Consider the following 22,067-nt stretch of genomic DNA (forward strand, 5'->3'; position numbering starts at 1 on the left):
TCAGTGATGACCCATTTTACAGATTCATGTCAGATTGGCTCCTTTCCCATCCCTGACATGGAGGTGTTATGGAGTTTTAGTAAGGTGCATTCTTTTGTTCAAATAATTCAACTGTGAAATTGTTGGCCATTTAAGAGCTCTCACATAGCATTCTGTTCTGCTGAGCTGTTGATTTGTCAGTTAGTCCTAGAACAGGGGTCCTCAAACTTTTTAAACAGGGGGCTGGTTCACTGTCCCTCAGACACTGTTGGGGGCCGGACTATATAGTTTGAAAAAAATATGAACGAATTCCTATGCACACTGCACATAATTTATTTGTGGTGTACAAAAAACAGGAAAAACAATACAATATTTAAAATGAAGAACAATTTTAATCAACATACACTTATAAGTTTATGTTGATTAATGACATACATATTTAGAGAAGTTTTTAATGTCTGATGCTGTATTGTTTTTAATATTCGGTTGGAAGCCGCCCAGAGTAGCTGGGGAAACCCAGCCAGATGGGTGGAGTATAAATAATAAATAAATAATAATAAAAATTATTAAAAATTATTTTATGCACAAACATTGTGTGTGTGTGTGTATAGAAAAAATATTTTTAGAAAACATTTGTAATGCACATAAAAAAAGAGCAGGCTAGTGTATGCTTTTGGAGGTTACTTTTAATGTGTGTTTGTGGGAGGTGATTCTGGAAAGTGCTGTGCCTGTTAACAACTTCCCCAAACTAAAGCCTATGTTGCTGTTCATATTTAAGTCGTATTCCAAGCTTTATCTAACAAAAGTAAATCAGGGTTCCCACATGAACAGTGTCAGCAACAGGAGGGAAAAGCCAGGCAGAAAGCAGACCTGAATAAGCAAAGGAAGGAAGAAATGAGAGAGGGAGGAGGAGAAAGAGCGAAGAAACACGGGATGGAAAAATAGGGAAGGGGCTCTCAGGCGGTGGGAAAAAGAGCAAGGGGTGGCCAGGGTGTTGTGAAAGCCGGGATCTGACCCTGCGAGTGGAAGGGATGATGCAGGACATGAGGGGGAGGGGGGAGGAACAGGATCCTGGCACAGACCTCCAATATCCAAAAAGCCAACATCTTCCTCATGGAGGGCTGGATCTCCTTCTGCACACACCGGAAATAGGAGACCCGGGGGCTATAGCGCTCTTCCTGACTGAGGAGGTTCTGTAGGACCTGGCAGTCCCTTAGCAGCTGCAGATCCCACTTGGCCCAGATCACCCCCTCCACGCACAGCAGTTCCATGTGTCCAGATCCAGGGAATGGGAAGAACGGAGGAGCGGAGAGGATCCAGAGTTCTGGTTGGGGGATCTGGCTGCTGCAAGGCTTGGAGGGAGGGAGGGAGGGGAGGGTTCTTTCGCATTCGCAGCCCAGGAGCAGGCTGGATCACCCAGCGGCAGCACCGAGCCCAGCAAAGCAGCCTCCCCCCCCCCCCCCGGAGGCTAGGCTCCTCCAGGTTCCTGGCTGCACAGAGGCGAATGAATGTGCCATGGTGAGAGCTGCAGAGAGCCAAAGCCAGGGCCCAGATCCTCAGGAAGGTGGAAGGAGGAGGTCTGGTCTGCTAGGCTGACTGATGCCTCCCTCCAGGCCACGCGAGGCAGCTGCCATCATAGGGGAGGAGAGACCTCCTTGCCACTCCACCCTGGCAAACTTACTTTCCCCCCTACCAGACTGTTCTTTGCAGGTTTTCTGAGCAGGGAGGGAGGAAGGCAGAGTGCAGGGCTTTCCATCTGGCCCCCAGTTTATCTGCCACCACGCTTCGTCCCCAGCTGATGCTGACTCGGGCCCAGGCGTTGCGTGGCTGCTGCTGCTCCTTGCAGCTCTGCCCCAGTGCTCCAGGGAGCCAAGAGTGGCTGGGGTGGGGCCTCCATTGACCCCACGGCAGGAGAGGAAGTTCCTGGTGTCGGCTGGAGTTGCAACTTGGAGGGGCACTGGTCTGCTCTCCTCCCTGGCCAAGGGATGCTGAGCATGTGCGGGTCCAGCTGAGCGTGCTCAGTAAGCGGCACCGAAATCACCTGCCCAATTCATTGCCCTTCCTCAGACTTTGAGGGAGGGAGTCAGCAGTGGGTTCTGCAACTGGCAGTTGGGCCGGATCCAGAACCTTGGCAGGCCGGATGCGGCCCCCGGACCATAGTTTGAGGACCCCTGTTAGAATTTCATTTCTTGTTACCTTCTGCCTTGGTCACTCCACACCTGGAATACTGTGTCCAATTCTGGGCACCACAATTTAAGAAGGATATTGATAAGCTGAAATGTGTGCACAGGAGGGTGACAAAGATGATCAAGGGTTGGGAAACCAAGTTTTAGGAGGAATGATTTTGATTCAGAAGGCTCTTATATTCTTAAGCACCGGTACTTAATGAATATAATTCAGTACAATTAAACTGAATTCTCTCCCACAAGATGTGGTGATGGCGATAGCTTCAAAAAGGAGTTAGACAGATTCATGGAGGATAAAGCTATCAAGTGTCAGAGGTGGTTTACCTCTAAATGCCACTTGCTGGAGAGTTGGACACTCTGAGAATGCAGGAATAGATGGGCCTTTGGTTATGTTCCTGTTGACCATGCTAGCATCCTCTTGGAAGTTCGTTCTCTCTCTGTCCTTTCCCAAGTTTGTGACATACATTCTAGCTGAGCTTCTATTATCTCATCATGTCTTTAAATAACCTCCAAGCATCTTGAAGAGATTTTACCCTCTTGACTCTTCCTTTCATCTAATCTCCTTTACCTAATCTCCTCAATTTTGAGAATCATTTGAAATTAACTGTTTCTGTGTTGCTAGGCAGCATTCCATTTACATATCTGGTGACTCTGATAGATGTGGTCAATATTCCCCACCAAGTCAACAACACTTACACCTCTCAACAGTTCCCAGGCTGGATTAAGGATCAAGTCCACGGTTGCCTCACCTCTAGTTGGTTCTTTGCACAACTGTTCCAAGGTACAGTCATTTACTATGTCATATATTTTTTCCTGTTTGCTGCAATCCGAACATGCACTCAGTCAAAGTGAGGGTAACTGAAGTACCCAGTATTCATAAACTACATTTATGGGCATTGCAAAATATAGAAAGATTGTAACTAAGAGATCCCATTGCTCTGAGGTCTACCCTGAATTAGACCATCTAAGAGGTATGGAAGCTGTGGTCCTCTAGATATTGCTGGACTACAACTCCTATCATCCCTGCTTTGCTGGCTGAAATTGATTTGGATCCCTTCCAATCGGGATTCAGGCCTCACCATGGGACTGAAACTGCCTTGGTCGCGCTGGTTGATGATCTCCGGCGGGCTAGGGACAAAGGTGAGAGCTGTTTCCTAGTTCTGCTGGATCTCTCAGCGGCCTTTGACACCATCGACCATAACATCCTTCTGGACCGTCTAGAGGGGCTGGGAGCTGGGGGCACTGTTATACGGTGGTTCCGCTCCTTTCTCCTGGGCCGTGTCCAGAAAGTGGTGGTGGGGGATGAGTGTTCAGACCCCTGGGCTCTCACTTGTGGGGTGCCTCAGGGTTCTGTCCTCTCCCCCATGCTTTTTAATATCTATATGAAGCCGCTGGGAGAGATCATCAGGGGGTTTGGGCTGGGTGTTCATCAGTATGCAGATGACACCCAGCTCTACCTCTCCTTTAAATCAGAACCAGTGAAGGCGGTGAAGGTCCTGTGTGAGTGCCTGGAGGCGGTTGGAGGATGGATGGCGGCTAACAGATTGAGGTTGAATCCTGACAAGACAGAAGTACTGTTTTTGGGGGACAGGGGGCGGGCAGGTGTGGGGGATTCCCTGGTCCTGAATGGGGTAACTGTGCCCCTGAAGGACCAGGTGCGCAGCCTGGGAGTCATTTTGGACTCACAGCTGTCCATGGAGGCACAGGTTAATTCTGTGTCCAGGGCAGCTGTCTACCAGCTCCACCTGGTACGCAGGCTAAGACCCTACCTGCCCGCAGACTGTCTTGCCAGAGTGGTGCATGCTCTAGTTATCTCCCGCTTGGACTACTGCAACGCGCTCTACGTGGGGCTACCTTTGAAGGTGACCCGGAAACTGCAATTAATCCAGAATGCGGCCGCTAGACTGGTGACTGGGAGTGGCCGCTGGGACCACATAACACCAGTTCTGAGAGATCTGCATTGGCTCCCAGTACGTTTCCGAGCACAATTCAAAGTGTTGGTGCTGACCTTTAAAGCCCTAAACGGCCTCGGTCCAGTATATCTGAAGGAGCGTCTCCACCCCCATCGTTCAGCCCGGACACTGAGATCCAGCGCCGAGGGCCTTCTGGCGGTTCCCTCATTGCGAGAAGTAAGGTTACAGGGAACCAGGCAGAGGGCCTTCTCGGTTGTGGCTCCTGCCCTGTGGAACGCCCTCCCAGCAGATGTCAAAGCAATAAACAACTATTTTACTTTTAGAAGTCATCTGAAGGCAGCCCTCTTTAGGGAAGTTTTTAATGTTTGATGCTGTACTGTTTTTAATATTCAGTTGGAAGCCGCCCAGAGTGGCTGGGGAAACCCAGCCAGATGGGCGGGGTATAAATAATAAATTATTATTATTATTATTATGATGGGAGTCTAACAACGATTATAGGGCCACAGTTCCCCATGCTTGCTCTACGACCAGGATGCAGAGAGAGGGGATTAAGCCAACAGCGGTCAACTGGGAGGGGGGAGTGTATGTCTATGTACCCAAAGAAGGCTGACTCATCACAACAAGACAGATTAAATATCCAAAGCAAGTACCGTAATAAGGCATTGCTTTCTCAGAAAAAAAAGGAGGAGGATGGCCTTTCAGCATCTCTTAGCAACAGGAACAATAAAATGGAGCAGTCAAAATATGAGGTGTCAGCGGGATCTGTCACGCACACAGCATGTGCAGGTTAGCCCCCACCAAACCAACTGAAGGGGCAGAGCTATGATGACAAAAGGGGAAGATTGAGAATGCCAAGTGTTCTGTTGTTTCATCACCTTATGGGATGCAGTGACCTTTGCATTACATAAAGGTGTGGGATGGTGCTCAGAAAAGGGCAGGAAATGGAACACATTTCCAACTAAGGAAGTTCTCATATTAGAGGCTTAAATCATGAATGTAAACCCAACTTGGCAAAAACAGAATTCAGATTCTGATCCACATTCCCTCACACGTTATCAGCATACTGTTATGAATTTGTGGGTGCCAGACACCTATAATCCTAGCAAGTGTGAAAAGCTAATTAAGCTAGCTTCTTGACAAGGTTGACGGGCCTTAAAAGAACAAAGGAAAGGTGATGGGACACTACGAGAACCAAGGAAAGAGGGCTCTGTGCCAGATGACAAAAAGTTAGATGGACAAAGCCTGAGTTTGAGGGCAGAGTTTGCTGTGATGTGACCTACAGTGGCCTTATGCCTGCTATTATCATGGACTTTCTTCCCACAAAGTAGCCTTCTTTCCATACTCTCCTACCATGCATCCAACCAGGTTGCAGGGCCAAAACCAGTGTCTCAGGGTAGTGCTGGTGACCACTGAAGTGTCAACTCCAAGGGGATTTCCACTGCAGGGATACTCCCACCAAACCAACCACCACCTCTGTAGTCTTAACAGAGCTCATTATGAGAGTTCTCACCAAACATTCTCACCCGGATACAGAAGATTTCTCCTCCAGCAACAAGTTTTCTTAGCCATTACACTATGGTAGCTCAGACTTTTTCAGCTGCAGTTGCCCCCGTCCCCCATCATCTCTTCTTTCTTTTACTATTCCATATTTATTAAATGCCACTAAGAGTGCACATAGGGCTATAAAGAGCACAGAAGTAATAATGTCCATGTCTTCAAGGCTTAGAATCCAAATAAAACAGAGATGACAAACCTGAAGGAGAGGTAGTTAAGCATGATAAACAAGATTTAAGAATAGCGCAGCCTTTTCTTTCTATTACAATTGCATTAAAAAAACCTATCCCCCACCCCCTTGAGTAAAGTAGTCTTGTAGCCTAGAATCAATCTGCTTCCCTTCTGGTCCCTTGGTGTTCATCCTAGCCCTCAAGGAAGAGGAGCCCCTTCCTTTGTCACCAGCACTGAAACCAAACAGGCTGATAGTGGAACAACAGATTGCTCCATCCCTTCACCAATCTTCCCCCCCCCCCAGCCTGCTAAGACTCTAGCAGTCTGCATTTCCATGTTGATGTTGACTATTAGTAGATAAATAGGTACCGCTCCAGTGGGAAGGTAAACGGCGTATCTGTGCGCTGCTCTGGTTCACCAGAAGCAGCTTAGTCATGCTGGCCACATGACCCGGAAGCTGTCTGCGGACAAACGCTGGCTCCCTTGGCCTATAGAGCGAGATGAGCGCCGCAACCCCAGAGTCGTCCGCGACTGGCCCTAATGGTCAGGAGTCCCTTTACCTTTACTCTGCAGGCTAGCAAGTTGTGTGAGCTTATTTGCAAGCCCGTATGAAAGGATTCCTAATTTTCTCTTATTCCTGGGCACTGTATGACTATCTGCTAGCTAAATTTAAACTCTGATCTGGCCAGGTCCCCAAATAAGGTAGAGGGACATCATTGCTGCATCAATGCATCGTGGCTGCATTGAAAGACAAGTCTCTCAGGCATTTCACGTGCTCAAAATGGTTTGAGACTCCTTTGTTGCAGTTCACCCTCCTCACACACACACTTGGACTCATCTCCACTGTATCCTTCAAATTCCCCAAATAGTCCTTCAGCCTACTGTCTTCTGACTTCTTTTCACGAAAGCATTTGTGGGGGAATAATTGGAGGGAGGTGTTGCAAAGGAAAATAAGTGGTGGGTGGGGCAAGGGTTAGGCTCACACATTTGCCCACACTTGCTGCAAAGCAAAGACAGGGTCGGAAATCTGTCAAACACAAAGTTCCAGCCTAAGTCTCATTTGGTTTGGTTCACTGCCAAACACGTAATTCCAGCCTAAGTTTCATTTCTGGTGCCAGCTTGGTCAAAATATTAATTGGATGAAGCAACTCATTAGCAAGGAAATGTAGCTTCCAAATCTTATGGTTAAAAACAAGAAGCCAAAAGCAACAACAACACATTGCCATTAAAATCTCTTCTCCTATGATATACTTATAGCCTATTTCCGTAATCGCTTGGCAAGGGAATAACATTATGGAGGCTATAAATATCTCCCAGGGTGCTGCTTTGTTTCTTGCTAATGCTGCTCTGCTGGACAATAAATCCAGGAAGGGTGATGCCTGCTAGTGTAGCAGGTTGGTCCAACAACAACCACTGCCACAAGTGCAGCTGAGTCTATATATATCAATGGAGCATATAAGGGATGGAACCTGGGAAATTTGAATGGTCAGTCATCATGATGGCTGATTCTAAGAACTGGCAGAGCCATGTTGGGAGGAGCCATTAAGTCAACCAACCACACCTTTTCAACTCTGCTGAGACAGAAAACAACAACAACTAGCCCTTAGGTAGACAACATGGTACATCTCTCCACAGATGTTGCTGGACTACAACTCCCATCATCCTCAGACATCATGGCCAATGGTCAGGGATGATGGAAATCATTGCCCAACAACTTCTGGAAAGCACCTCATTGGCTACCCCTGAATTAACAAGAAGAGAATTTATTTCTGAAAAACATTTAAATATCATCTCTCACTGAAATGAGGTGCTGTACATGATACATAGATAGATTAGATAAATACAACACTCATACATGCATATAATAAAGCACAGCTGCAATCAGATAACTGACTAAAATTTTTTTTAGGAAGGTGGCAGATAGCCAACAAGGATGATACCTAACTAAGTTTTGGTTCCATAAAAAAGGCGCCACAACCAAAAATGCTGACCCCTAGTGACTGCCAGTTGAACTTTTATTACCTGTGGCACCACCAGGAGGGTCTCACTAGATGACTGTAGTGGAAAAAAACAAAAATGATCCTACAAAAATCAGAACAGACTGGACATTTCAGCCAGGCCGGTCAAAACAGCAGCACTTAAGTGGCCACTGAGATGAGTGGTTTTATGCTCAAAATGCCTGGGAGATTTGTCGCAGCAAGTTCAAAGGGTTGCCAAGTCCCATTTTTGGCTTTGATGTTACTAAGGCCTACACTATTTTGGAAAGTTCTTGCAGACAGCTACTTGAGGCCACAATGACACCCGCATCATGCCCCTGGATCAAGTCAAAGTTTCCCTTCTGCTAGTCCCTTCCATTTGCTCAAAACAATTAGCTATTCTCCATATATACGGAGGGTGCTTGTGAGAGTTCAGCATTGCAGAATTCCAGTTTTCTCATTGTTTTCACCATGTTCCACCTCATCTCACTCTGAATCCATTTATGTGGTCTCTCTCTCTCTCCCTCTCTTTTTAAGGAAGGGTGAGCCTTTTAAATTGATATGGACCTACAGAATTTATATTACATCAATAATCTTATTTGGTATCCTGGACTTTTAGTTGTACGTTGCAAGGTTCATGGACAAGCACTACTAAATTAAGCAACTGAAGTTATGACTTTACACCAACATTTTCCATTTGACAACTAGCTAGAGTTAGTAATCCTGAACCTTATTGCTGAGGTGTGGGGTGGACAGGCCTTCTCATAAGCTGATATAATTATTAATCATTATAATTATGATTAGCTTTCAATGATACTCAGATCAAAGACATGCAAGTTCCCCACATACTACTGAAAAAAGTAAAGAGATTAGCACTGATGCTGCTCTGTTATTTTGTCTAGTTGCTCAGGTTGGTAATGCCATACAACAACCGTTCTGTACACTTTGTCCTTCTCAATACAGACTACAGAGGTATAGAATTCATACACATCCTTCTGTTCACCATACCCCAGAGGGGTGTAATTCATTGCTTTCATTCCGCTCAACATAAATGTCAAGGCAACATTATCACATGTGGGAATATAAACGTAATTGCTTTGAACTCCTGGGCTATAGCTTCGTCTCCGGAAGAGGAGTACACATATGACCTGGATACTAATCCAGTATGCCAGAGATTTGCCCTGGTGCTGGAAGTTGATCATAACTAGATCCTTAATTATTTCAAACATGGAGAGTATTGGAAGAAAGAGGTTATAAGGCAGATAAGAAGATATTCTTTCCATAAATATTGTTTAACCAACATGTCCCTGAGCTAAGAATAGGAAATTGCACAATACACATAACTAGAGTTGCCTCCAATATTCTTCAATCTTTGCAACATGGTGATAGGAGATAATGCATCTCAGTGCCTGGAAAAGCATAAGACAGTATTTGTTGTAGCATTAATAGCTGCTAAACAAGAATTGAACTGGTCAATACAGACCAGTCATGGTTCAGTGGTAGAGCATCTGCTTTGCATGCAGAAGGTCCTAGGTTCCATCCCTGGCATCTCCAGGTAGGGTTGGGAGAGACCTCTCTAAAATCCTAGAGACCAGTTAGTGAAAGCAACCCTTTGCTAGAAGGACCAATGGTCTGACTCAAGCTCCAGTATTTGAATAAGAGTTCCAGTCCTCCTTTCTTTGTTTTTGCTCAGGAGCTTCCACCATGAAAACCCTCTCTTTACTGCTGAATCAGAGCTGGAGCATCTCACAGGACTTGGCCTCGGTGGGGGAAGCTTCTCCTCCTCCTTGACTGTCCTCCAGCAGCAGCAATGAGCTGCCCAAGGGAGGAGGCTGGTAGCAGCAGCCATGGAGAGGCAACAGGGTGCTCTCTCATAGCTGCCACTGCTGCCGCCACCACCACCGTCACTTGGTATAAGCAGTGGCGTAGCGTGGGGGGTGCAGGGGGGCCCGGCCGCACTGGGCGCAACATCTGGGGGTTAGGGTTAGGGTGCGCAAATCCACAGATTAGGGGGCACAAATCCACGGGTTAGGGGGTGCAAATTACTTGCCTTGCCCCGGGTGCTGACAACCCACGCTACGCCACTGAGTATAAGTGCTGGCTCATCCTTCTTCCTGAGCTCAGCAGTGGCAGCACTGGTGGGGGAAATACAGAAATTCTGGGATCAAATCAGAAGCTAGGATGGGTTTTGTAATTCCAGGACTGTTCCTGGAAAACAGGGATACTGGGAGGGTCTGCATCATGTAAGTCACCCTGAGTTCCTCGGAAGATGCACACATAAAAATGCTAATTGTTCAAGTCCAGGAGTCAGCAAACTTTTTCAGCAGGGGGCCAGTCCACTGTCCCTCAGACCTTGGGGGGATGACTATATTTGGGGGGGGGGGTGAACAAATTCCTATGCCCCACAAGTAACCCAGAGATTCATTTTTAATAAGAGCACACATTCTGCTCATGTAAAAACACACGGATTCCCAGACCATCTGCAGGCCAGATTTAGAAGGCGATTGGGCAGGATCCGGCCCCCGGGCCTTAGTTTGCCTACCCATGTTTAAGTCTTTTCACAAAAATGGATGAGCTACTAAACTTAATCCAACTTTCCCCAAGCTGAGAGGAGCTTGCCTAAGAAAGAACTCAATAAGAAACATAACTTTAGGTCTACTCTGAGCTCTTCCTCTATAAGGTTCTGTAACTTGGACCCTCTAATTGTTTTCTTTGATGCACTGTGCAAACCTAGACATGACATTCATGAGACTTTGCACATTTCCTTTCAGTTCCAGCAAGAGGAGATGTTATCTGTGGAGACATCCAGCCGAGTTAAAAAATAAAACTCTGAAACGGCAGTTATGAAGCATAAAATGCAAATAACACGCTGCAAAATGACAACATTTAGTTGCAGGAGGGACTGAATTCCTAGAAACAACCAGCCAAATATGAATTTTATATTAATGGGCCATTGCAAAATTGGCATTTAAGTAAAAAGCCAGGCTCATAGGTGTTGGTAGTATCAGAGGATGAAATGGTAAAATTGAACACTATGGGAGCATTAGGTTGCAACTAGGAATGCTGTTGACTTCTGATAAAAAGGGAAACAGGAGTGTAAATTGCTGATGTTTGCTTATTTCATGTCTAGAACTATTTTCAGTTCACAAATATGTAATTGATGACATTTTCCCCCAGTTGCATTGGAAATTGTTTCCAGTCATTGGAAAGTGTTTCCTTTGCATTGAAATGAATGGAGCCAGTGTGGTGTAGCGGTTAGAGTGCTGGACTAGGACCTGGGAGACAAGGGATTGAATCCCCACAGCACCAAGAAGTTTGCTGGGTGACTTTGGACCAGTCACTCACTCTCAGCCTAACCTACCTCACAGGGTTGTTGCGAGAATAAAATAAAGAGCAGGAGATGTATATATGCCACCTTGAATTCATTGGAGAGGTGGCATATAAATGAAATTAATAAAATGCTGTGGAATAATGTAACAACACAATTAACAGTCTTTAATTACATAAAATGCCTATATAGTGGACAGCTAGACAAATATTGTAGTTTTTGATGGAAGCCAAACTGCAGCAGAATGGAAACTGCGCTGCATGTGACAAATATGGGATGGAATGAAGATAGATGTCTTCTTACTTCTCTAACTGCAACTATGCTTAGCGTTATACAGGTATCAGTGGGATTTCTCTGTAAGCAGACATAGGATCAGAATGTTAGGCTGTTTCCAGGCAGAAGATTTTGTTATCAGGCACATTGAATATGTGTATCTAACATATTCTATGTTATTTCTGAATGCCTTTAGTTGCTGCTGACCCATTCTGTTTCATATTTTCTGTGTTAAGGTCCACCCCAGAAACCTGAGATAGTTTAGTGGTAAAGCACACACTGTGAATGCATAAGGTTCCAGTATCAATCCCTTCCACTGCCCAGCAAGGGCATTATGACTGGCAAATGGAACCTGGCCAGTTTTGCCATAGCTTGATGATTATTGGTGTGTGGTAACATGGTGGTGGCACCAATGTTGTGGAATGTGCTCCCTGCTGAAATATGAGTCGCACCATCACTATTGGCATTCTGCTGGCTCTTGAAGACTGATTCCTTCCACTTGAACTTGCACTTATGATCCAGTTGTTTTATTTGCTTTTAAAACTAGTTAATTGTTACGCTTTTTAATAAGCTTATTTTATTGCATATTTTAAATATGGATGCTTTTAATGTTTTGATGGCATTGCTTTATTGTGTGTTTTAATTATGCATGGGTTTTAAAGTTGATTTTAAGCTTGGAAACAGAAGCCATTCCATATAAGTGGAATATCAGTGTTTTTCAAAACTTGGACTACAACTCCCATAATTCCCGACCATTTGTCCAGCTAGTTAGGGATGCTGGGCATTGTAGTCCAAAAACAGATGGAGACCCAAGTTTGAGAAATACTGTTATATAAATCAATAATGATAATCTCTGGTATTTCCAGGTATGACTGTGAAAGACTCCTGTTGTGGAGACTTTCCCTGAGTCCTTTTAGATTATGTTTTCCCAACATGCTGCCCTTCAGAAGTTTTAAACTACAAGTCTCATCAGCCCTGGTTCAAAACAGGGGGGCTCCAGGTTGGGGAAGCCTGGTATAGATGATACCATGTAAGATGCACCAATGCTTTAACTTGGTATAAGGCAACTTCCTACGTTCTTAACCTTGCTCTTTAAAAACAACATTATCAGTGATTCTCTAGAAGACATTGGATTTTGTTCTAGAAAGTAAGATTCCTCACTTTGACTTTCAGTGAACAAAGGTCCCTTTTCCACAAGTCTGTCATAAGTCCAGAATTAAATGCATGCTATAGGGAACACTTTGTCCCTCCAACACCTTGGTATTTTTATCTAGGGAAAGTGGATGGAATGGCCTTTGCTGACTACAACTACAGTGAAGAATTTACTCAAAGCCAGCAAGAACAGAATCCATACAAGGTAGATAAAAGGCAGCACTTTGAATTGGATCCAAAAAGTAAATGTGAGCACAATTTTAAGAGAACTATCGTGCTATATTACCTGCAATAAAGGACTTCTGAGTTAAGTTCACATAGATACCAAGGATGACCTGTTTTCCACTGGTTCCTTACTGGATTAGGAAAGTGCTCCAGCAATTCCACCTCAATATCATTTCATGCATGTTGAGGCAGCAAAACAACACACATGCACACAAACTGAACTTTGGCTATTTGTCCTTGAGAAAAACAAGCTAAAAATCAGTGCTCAGTAGATGCCTGATTGCAGGCAATTTACAGAGTACATAGAGTGCTTACTTCTAAACCTGCCGCACAATCGTCTTTGACTGAAAAATAAAGCAATTTTATTGTTCTTGGTATCTGGAAGAATATGCCAAGATATAAGAAGAATTAACTTTTGCTAACATCCATCAGAATGATCAGACTAGGGTTTTGTTTGGGCACTCCTTAAAAGGGAAAACGATCACTGCTGCTGCTTATTGGGCTAAACATTTTTCAAACAGCAAGGCTACTCTGATTTTATGAATCACTACACCGACTGATAATAAGGATTTGGGATGGATCATAATGGCGGCTGCATGCCCAGAGCAATGGAATGAATCCAAAGCATCGTAAGCGGAGGGAGAGCAGCTGCTAGCACTGTCCCATAAAATGCTTGCACAGATGCTAAGTGGAATGTCCTGTTCTGGTCTTGCAGAGGCCAAAGGACAAGGCAGTAAGGCAGGTTGGTTGTTGCAGCACCATGGAGAGTTCCCAGTTGAAAGTGATCTGAGGCTTCTAAAGCCTCAGTTTCCTGCCCACCTACACAAGGCACTACCAGGTTCTGGAGAACTCGATTTTCTATGGGTCAACCTCTGAAGTCAGACACTTCTCCTGAGACCTGTAACCTCCCTGAGATCTGTGGCCTCCCACCTGGTGCACTTCTACAGTCGGACTGATGAGGTTACGGAATGACTTGTGGAGCAAGACTGCCCATTGCTAAGACTAAGGTAAAGGTACCCCTGCCCGTACGGGCCAGTCTTGCCAGACTCTGGGGTTGTGCGCCCATCTCACTCAAGAGGCTGAGGGCCAGCGCTGTCCGGAGACACTTCCGGGTCACGTGGCCAGCGTGACATCGCTGCTCTGGCGAGCCAGAGCTGCACACGGAAACACCGTTTACCTTCCCGCTAGAAAGCGGTCCCTATTTATCTACTTGCACCTGGGGGTGCTTTCGAACTGCTAGGTTGGCAGGCGCTGGGACCGAGCAACGGGAGCGCACCCCACCGCGGGGATTCGAACCACCGACCTTTCGATCGGCAAGCCCTAGGCGCTGAGGCTTTTACCCACAGCGCCACCCGCGTCCCTCTTGCTAAGACTACATCCTAAGAAAACATTGTGTACATGCACAGTGAGGAGCCCATTACTGGAGCAGCCATTCTCACCAGATGTGGCACAGTGATAATGCACAAAACAACTGTAAGGTGCAAAGTGAGTTGAAGAGGTTATGTAATAGAGAGATAGAAATGAGACACCCACATTCCATTTCAGAAGAACAGCGAACAGACACATACCTCAACCCTCCTGCTTAAAACCACACACAACTGTTACTCAGAAGCTCCAATAGCTGGCCATCACATTGGTACTACAAGTAAAGTGAATGTGTTACAAACAATTAACTGGACCCAGATACCAGATGAGCAGGCAAGAGGTACAGATCTATTTGCTTTTTAAGAAAATGGTGACCTTTTTGCCCTGTGCTGATTGCCCTGTGCTAGCTATTATATGAGATTTTAAAAATATTTAATTATTTGTGTAAGGGTGGTACCTAACTAAACAGTGAGATGAGCACAATGACTTTGAGCTGCATGGTGTAAGTTCCTCCTCTCCTCTCCCAAGACCTGTAACCCCGCTGCAAGTCCTCTAAATCTGCTCCAGGGGTTCCCCCAGCCCTGTAGAGCAGATATAGAGAAATGTGTGGAGTGCGGAAAGGGCAGGGGAGTTACGTTACACAGATAAAAAAATGCTGCACTGTCTTAACCGCTGGATAGCACCCAAAACATTTTTTAAATATATCAAGGGAGCTTACATAGAAGACCCAGGTGTCTTCCATTAAGACTGAACATACCCAGCAAGGTCACTGCATTGCATGCCTTCAGACTGTGGCCTGGAATGTGCTGCTTTTAAAAAATGAACATATTATTCCCTCTAATAGCAAACTCCAGTGGTAAGTGGCAACTTTTTGTTGCAAGTCTCCCTTGTGCTATTTAAACCTGCATCCATTTAACCTTGCATCCAAGGGCCTTGAGACATCTTTCCCTCCTCTGCACTGAAATCTTTTGTGTGTCTCACATCCTATAGCCAAAATCCTAAATGGAATCCCTGCCTTCCTCTATGCTTTTTAAACACCATGTGCCTAAGATTTTAAGGAAGAACTGAAATAGTTTTCTACCCAATGGCAGCAGACACGCAATGAGACAGGATGAGATGGACCAGGCCAACTTGCCTCAAGTAAGATGCCACTTTAGTTACATCTATGTCAACACCAAGTATCCTACCATAGCTAGAGTACATTTGTAATACTGGGGCTTGAGCCTGGACAGAGAAGGTAAAATAATTAAATAATATGGGTTACTTTAGTCTGGGATGCGGGTGGCGCTGTGGGTTAAACCACAGAGCCTAGGACTTGCCGATCAGAAGGTTGGCGGTTCGAATCCCCACGATGGGGTGAGTTCCCGTTGCTCGGTCCCTGCTCCTGCCAACCCAGCAGTTTGAAAGCACCTCAAAGTGCAAGTAGATAAATAGGTACTGCACCAGCGGGAAGGTAAACGGCGTTTCTGTGTGCTGCTCTGGTTCGCCAGAAGAGGCTTAGTCATGCTGGCCACATGACCCGGAAGCTGTACGCCAGCTCCCTCGGCCAATAAAGCGAGATGAGCACTGCAACCCCAGAGTCGGTCACAACTGGACCTAATGGTCAGGGGTCTCTTTACCTTTACTTTAGTCTACATTTTGCAGTAGATATCTGGGATTAAAGCTAAATAATTTCTTGTCCAACCCGTAATTGTCTAATGACTGGGAGATTTCTCATCATTAGTATTTCAAAAAAGCAAAAAGCAACTGTTGAGTCATCATGCGCTCCTCTTACCTGGAAAATGTTTATAAGAGGAGAAGGCAAGCAAAACTTAATATATGCAGTCATTGAATATTTTCATGTTTAAGAACATGAACCCCGATGTAAACAAACCTGAAATAAAATTCAATCAGAACCCATTCAAGAGCAGCCTCAAGTGTTATGATTTGTCACTGAAGAAGACCAAACAGTCAAAACACATTTGGCAGTCTGAATTGTAATCTGCTTAAGCTGTGGCTGGCTAGTTAAAGAATTCTCCGGTTTATAACAAGTATATGTATTTTATTAGTGTGTTGGAAAATTTCATATGTTTTGTATACTGCACTTTTATATGTTTTATGTATGATAAACCAATTGAGTAAAATTTGCTGGATTTTTATGGTTCCTGGTTATTTTGTGTGTGTCTTAGATTTGAGCTTGATCCATCAGCCAAATGCTTTTGATATGCAGGTTCTGTTTTTGCTCCTTCCCTCTGTACAGCTTGCCAAACACTCCCTGTTTTGGAGAGGTGCCTCTTATTTTAAACAGGTTTCACCCCTTTATTTTTAGATCATTACAAGGCCATAGAAGGAAAAAAGAACAGACAGCAAAGTGCCACAGCATCCCTCATTTCTGAAACGCAGTTCTGGCACCCTGACCCCTGCAGAGGCACACAAGGCTCGCAACACAAGGCACTCTGCGCAAGAAATGAGTTTCGCTCAAAACTTCTCTGCCAATTTGTTCATTTTAAAGACTACATTTCAGAGACATGAAGGGCTTGGTATGTTCCGCACAAAATGTACCCGTGGAGTTAGAGGACAAATGATCTATCTTTTGTATACCTGCATAAATCCCCTGAAGTTAATGGAACGTTGCTAATTTACAGCAGCTGGTTCCAGATGTGGAAAAGATCTCATGCTTCACACAGTCTGGATCATTATCAAGGAGACCAACACAGGAGGCACTCTGTTCCCAAACTGCCAACCATTATCATTTGAAGTATCTCTTTCTCTCTCACACACACAGGGTGCCATACATTTTGCTTTATCGGTTTTCAAAGGGATCTGCAAATACATGCAGTCCATCCCCCTAGGATCGTGTTTTATAAAGGGTGGTATATAAAACTCCCCCCAAAAACAGAATAAATAAAGGGATAAAGGGATGGTGCAGGAGAGAGAGAGAGAGAGAGAGAGAGAGAGAGAGAGAGAGAGAGAGAGACTGCCTTCCGAACTATCACAATCTCATTCCTACATTTTCTCTGTAGTGCCTGGCAAAGTACCGGTGATAAGTAAATAATCCAGAGTGGCAACTGGAGTAAAGATAAACCTATTGCCTTCACTTGCATGTATGCATATCGAGATTTGCATTATGATACTATATGCTAACTATATATATATATATATATTTAAAAAATCAATTGAAGGACTTTTGTTTGGGGCTGGATGAGTTTTGATTTTTAATCCCAGGGATGGTGGAGGAGAATTCACCCAATGAACTGCAGGACCAATAATATATGTGGAACATGAAATCAGATATGGGAAGTAAATCATATGTGGGTGGGGAAAATTAGGTGCTCTATTGTAGCACACTTCAGACCCATGTTACTCATGTGTAGGCCTACTGATAAGTTGGATATGATATTACTGTTTGACTATTAGAGGAAGAGTTGTAGCTCAATGGTAGAACATCTGCTTTACATGCAGAACGTCCAGGGTTCAATCCATAGCTGTCAACTTTTCCCTTTTCTTGCAAGGAATCCTATCTGGAATAAGGGAATTTCCATTTAAAAAAGGGAAATGTTGACAGCTATGGTTCAATCCCTGCTGTCTCCAGGTAGGGCTAGGAGAAACTCCGACCTGAAACCCTGGAAAGCTGCAAAAATCAGCATAGATCATAGTGAACTAGATGGACCAACGGTCTGACACATTTTTTAAAAATAAAACAAATAAATTGTATTAATATTATGCTGTGACAATATGTAGCAAAAACAATTAATAATAATAATAAATTTTATTTATATCTCGCCCTCCCCAGCTGAAGCCGGGCTCAGGGCGGCTAACAACAATCAAATAATCAAACAATCAAATAATCCAACATTCTAAAAACATTCCATTATAAAAATTAATTAAAATCAAATTGATGGCAACCGTTAAGCAAAATTCTATGCAGGTTGCCAGAGGAGGGAGTCAGGCTGCGCCCTGACAAAGGCCTGGTGGAACAACTCTGTCTTGCAGGCCCTGCGGAAAGATGTCAGGTCCCGCAGGGCCCTAGTCTCTTGTGACAGAGCGTTCCACCAGATTGGAGCCGCAGCCGAGAAAGCCCTGGCTCTAGTTGAGGCTTTCTCAAATACCCTGGCTTCTCATACAGAAAAGGAGAAAACAAATGAAATAAAAAAGAGAGAAAAGGAAGTGACATTTGAAGAGGGAAGAAAGGCAACATAACAACCCCCCTACAATAATACCAATAAAATTTAAAGGAAAAATATTGTCATTTACTTTGTCATTCCATGAAATGGGAAAAACAAGGCCAACCTCTCCATAAATTTATTTCCTTGATTATTTAGTATGTGTTTCTGTCGTGTGTAAGTTTTATCATTAAGATAGTTTGCCAAGTTTTCCTTAATCAGTTATTATACTGGGATCATTATTTTTGTGCAACACACTGGTCTGACACAATTCAAGGCAGCTTCCTATGATTCCCCAACTGAGGGAGATCCTAGGGGATCGTATTACTTTGAGGGTCAAGCTCAAACCCACTTCTGGAACAGAATGCCAGTGTGGTACAGTGGACAGAGTGTGGGATTTAGATGTTGCAAGCCAAGTTCAAATCCCTACTCACTGGGTCACCACGAACAACTCAATCAGCCTAACCTAAGCCCCAGGGTTGTTGTAAAATGCTACCGAGTGCTGGGAAAGGAGTTTGTAACAAAATAATGAAAAAGCCATTGTTGCAAGGCAGTGAATGGGGGCTCCTTCCTTCACTGTGTGCCAAATCCAGGCCACATGTTTACAATAGTTGTATGAACTGACTCAGTGTAACCTTGGATAATTTGCTTCTCTGTTCTCCCCTGTGCATCTCCCCCCCCCCCCCACGAAGGACATGAGAAGGGAACCTGTGGCCTTCCAGATGTTGCTGAACTACAAGTCCCATCATCCTTGGTCATTGGCCAACTTTGCTGTGGCTGATGGGAGTTGTAGTTCAGCAGCATCTGGAGGACCAAAGGTTCTCCAACCCTGCTCTAGAATGAAGTAATAGAGGCACCATTTTAAATACACATTTCCCACAAATTTGCAATGTTTCCATGTTGGTAGAGTTTGGCTTTTTTGTCAAGGTATGATCTTTGTTCACCAGCAAAGGGATCACCTGCCTTTTCTTACAGAGATACCACAAGAAAACAGAGAGACAACAAAGAACAAGAACCGTAGATCTATGTGGACCAAGATGCTAAGAGATTATCCAACATAGATTTATACTCACATCTACCCACATCTACAAGACACTCTATGTCTCTCAGTCATCAGAATACTTTCGATCTCTTTTTGATGAGATTAGCACTTTACCCCACAGCACCCCCTGCTGATCTCCTAGTGCCCCAGCATGCATTCCCTGTTGCTGCAGATTCTCAGAGAAAATCCAATGGAAGCTCTAACCGGAAACGTAATCCAAAAAAATAAAAGGGGGAAAATAGATGAGTGGTATAATGCTGTCCCTGTTAGTTGCTTCAGCATGCAAACTGGGACTCTGCAGGCAACAAGTACCATGATCACACATTTTGCAGTGCGGAGAGAAGGCTGCAATCTGTACTGAAACATGAGCCCCGTAGTATGGGAGAAAAACAGAGAGATCCGGAAAATGGAATGTCAACAAAGAAACTCCACAGTTAATTGCCTCAAATCTGACCTGGACCCCCTCTCTGTTAACCCTTGGAGGAAGCTCCTTCCCTTAGTGAATTTACACTTCTGCCCTGCTCTGCCTTTCCAGCCCCACACTTGCCTTCCATACCACCTCCTGAAGCCCCACTTAAGGCTGCATGATTGGCATGTGCTTCCAAGGTCACAGCTAGAATGGAAGCACAAGGATGCACCTGCCCCCTCCAATCTTTCCCAATTTCTTATCAATGTCTACTTTTACCAGCAGAACACCTGAAGTGGGAGTTAGTGAAATAGTAGCGTTTCCTCCCTCCTTTTTGAAAGCAGCCCTCCCTTCCCCACCTTCCCACCTGCATGCTAAATTTAAAGGAAACATTTGTGAAACGTATTGATGAGAACCGCCATCTACCATTATTCCACAGCCCGGCTTTATACCCTCCCACTCCACACTGCTACAAGGTGTGGAACTGCCGCCGGCTGACAAAGGTCTGCTCGACACAGGTGGCACACTCCCCCACTGCAACTCCCATGCGTGCACACAAAAACGCGCACGCATAGAACATGCAGCATTGCTCATCACATTTCAGCACACGAGTAAGCCACCACATGCCCAGCTAGTCATCATGTAGACACACACACATAGACATGCATCCAGGAATATTACATGTCACAGATGTCAAGTGCCACCATCATGTTTGCATGCACACACACCCCTCAATGTTTGTTTTTAGACACATAACACAGATATATGCTCAATAGTTTATGCAAAACACTAATATACAGTGCTTAAGAGCACAGCGTCTTCCTGGAGTGTGCTCCAGGAAGACTGCAGAGTACAACCGAGGAAATCGGAACAAGGCTTCGAACATGAGTCTCAGCCATGTGAGTTGGCAAATATCCTAAGTTTTCTCCAGCTACGCAGCACATCTCCTCCCAACCCCCAGAAACAAATGCTTCTACATTCAGGCAGGTAATTGACCTGGCTTTTTATTCATTTTTCTGTCTAGAAATGGTTAGTTTTAAGTGATTTCACCCTCAGCCTTTGTTCCTCGTTATCATGTTTGGTTGGATTTCACATCATTGTTAACCACCTTAGACACCTTCACGGCAATGCAAGATATAAATCTCTTCAACAAACCTATAAATCCATCATTAGGTCTCCTCCAAAAGGACTCTCTCTCACCCTATTCCTTATGATGTCAAAACACAGCTCGGGCTATTCAGACACTCTCTGCCACCTCCCAACAACAGAATGAAACCAGTTGTCCTCAGTCATGCCTGCCTGTCTTTTTGGGATGTTACCGGGGGCTAACTTAGTGGGCCCAAATATGAACCACCCACCCACCTCGCTGCTGCCCATCACCATGGTATCTGACTCCGTGACGCATAAAATCAATAGCAACACAGAACACTCGAATCCTGCTGCCAAGTACAATCACATTCAATGGCTCCCTTTTCCTCAACACTATATGTAATCACTACAAAAACACACACAGAGAGACACACTGTTGTTGGCAATTAACATTCTCTTCCCCCAGCCCTCGTATCAGGAACCAGGTACCAGGTACCAAAAGCACGAGCAGGTACATTTCAAGGTCTTAAGAACTGTGGAGTAACCAAGAGAATTGCCAAGGCTGGCTGGGGCTCTGTATTGACAGAAGCAAAACAATCGCTGGCATTTGGGGGTGTTGCACAAAAGAGGTAAATAAGAGGGAAGACTACTCCTCCGCATACACACACACACACACAAACACAAAACACAAACAAACATCCTATCCATCTCACTTGAAATAGCGAGTACAGTAAATAACGGTAGCGTCTCTCCATTTCATACTTCATTGTTGAAAGCCAACACTCCCCAAGGCACTCGTGCCATTGGTTAGGGCCCTACACAGCTGCTTTTTCTTCCACCGGCACAATGCTGGACTCACCTGGGTGTCAATGGAAGGGACAACAGCTGATGCCCGGGCAGACGCTCCCCCTTGCCATGGAGTACTTGTCCAAAGAAAGCTTTGCGATGAAGCCTGGCTTAATTGCTGTGGCAGGTCTTTCTTCTTTCCCTTGTCTTCTTCCCTTTCCCACCCACCCCCCTCCTTTAAAATAAAAAAAGGAAAGAAAGAAAATCCTCTTTATGCAGCAGCCACCGTTCTCCCCATAATGATCACTGGTGCGATGCCCATTCATTCAGCTTTTCCTCCCCCTTCCGCCTCTCTTTCCCGGTCTCCTGGATTGAGGTTGTTAGTGATGCTGCAGCAGTGCTGAGTGAGATCCCCCTGAGAGTACAGTGAAGAGAGGTTGGGAGGAGGGAGAGAGAGAGGGAGAGAGGGAGAAAAAGGCA

At 44.9% G+C, this 22,067-nt stretch overlaps 1 protein-coding gene across 2 annotated transcripts in view; it reads right to left on the reverse strand.

The window, feature by feature from the left end:
* DLGAP4 (DLG associated protein 4) overlaps positions 1 to 21,791 on the reverse strand; it is a 326,608-nt gene extending 304,817 nt beyond the window's left edge. The window contains exon 1 of one of the 2 annotated variants that reach the window (XM_028734923.2): positions 21,661 to 21,791. The gene's annotated coding sequence lies outside the window, so the exon portion shown is untranslated. The remainder of the gene's footprint in view (positions 1 to 21,660) is intronic. The other variant, XM_028734925.2, reaches the window with a different exon arrangement.
* Between the last annotated feature and the right edge of the window lie 276 nt (positions 21,792 to 22,067).

Source organism: Podarcis muralis, chromosome 5 (assembly GCF_964188315.1).
Source record: "Podarcis muralis chromosome 5, rPodMur119.hap1.1, whole genome shotgun sequence".
NCBI lineage: Eukaryota > Metazoa > Chordata > Lepidosauria > Squamata > Lacertidae > Podarcis > Podarcis muralis.